The 616-nt window shown below is 55.2% G+C and overlaps 1 non-coding gene across 1 annotated transcript; it reads left to right on the top strand.

The window, feature by feature from the left end:
* Window positions 1-396: 396 nt before the first annotated feature.
* Tc00.1047053481849.10 lies at window positions 397-508 on the top strand. The gene has a single exon (XR_008254927.1). It is a non-coding gene; the product is annotated as a spliced leader RNA (transcript).
* The last annotated feature ends 108 nt before the right edge of the window (window positions 509-616 follow it).

Here is a 616-nt window from a genome sequence, read left to right on the forward strand (position 1 = left end):
CCCCCCCCCCCCCACGTTGCGTGTCCGCCACCTCCTTCGGGCCCCCTCATTTTCGCTTCATGGCTGCTATTGCCTGCATCTTTGTTGTGCTTCACCTTTTCTCCGTCTCGTTCCTTTTATTCGCCTTTTCTCCGCGTATGCCGCGCTTCTTCCTGTGTTTTCCGGTGTTTTTGCCTTGCTCGCACACTCGGCTGCATTTGCTGTTCCACACTCGCCATGTGCGTCTTTTCCGCCCCCTGACGCCGTCCACGGCGCTATCCCGGGGCCGACGTCCCGGACCCTGACCCCTCCCCAGTGTGGCCTGGGAGGGGGGGGGGGGGTTTTTGTACACGGTCCCAAGTGCCGCGAAGGACCCCTCATCAAAATTGAAAACCGTTGTGGAACACAACTCCTTTCAACTAACGCTATTATTGATACAGTTTCTGTACTATATTGGTACGCGAAGCTTCCAACCCGCCTCTGGCGGTTATGTTTGGTCAATTTCTTTTGACCGGGGTCTACGGACCCCTTTTTTTTTTTTTTTTGTGGGTCTGTCCGCCATATCCATATACCCCTATATATATATACCCATATATATATAGCCCCGTACCCCCTCGTGCGGCTGCCCCCCCCCCCC

Source organism: Trypanosoma cruzi (assembly GCF_000209065.1).
Source record: "Trypanosoma cruzi strain CL Brener chromosome Unknown tcruzi_1047053481849, whole genome shotgun sequence".
In the NCBI taxonomy this organism is placed as follows: Eukaryota; Euglenozoa; class Kinetoplastea; order Trypanosomatida; family Trypanosomatidae; genus Trypanosoma; species Trypanosoma cruzi.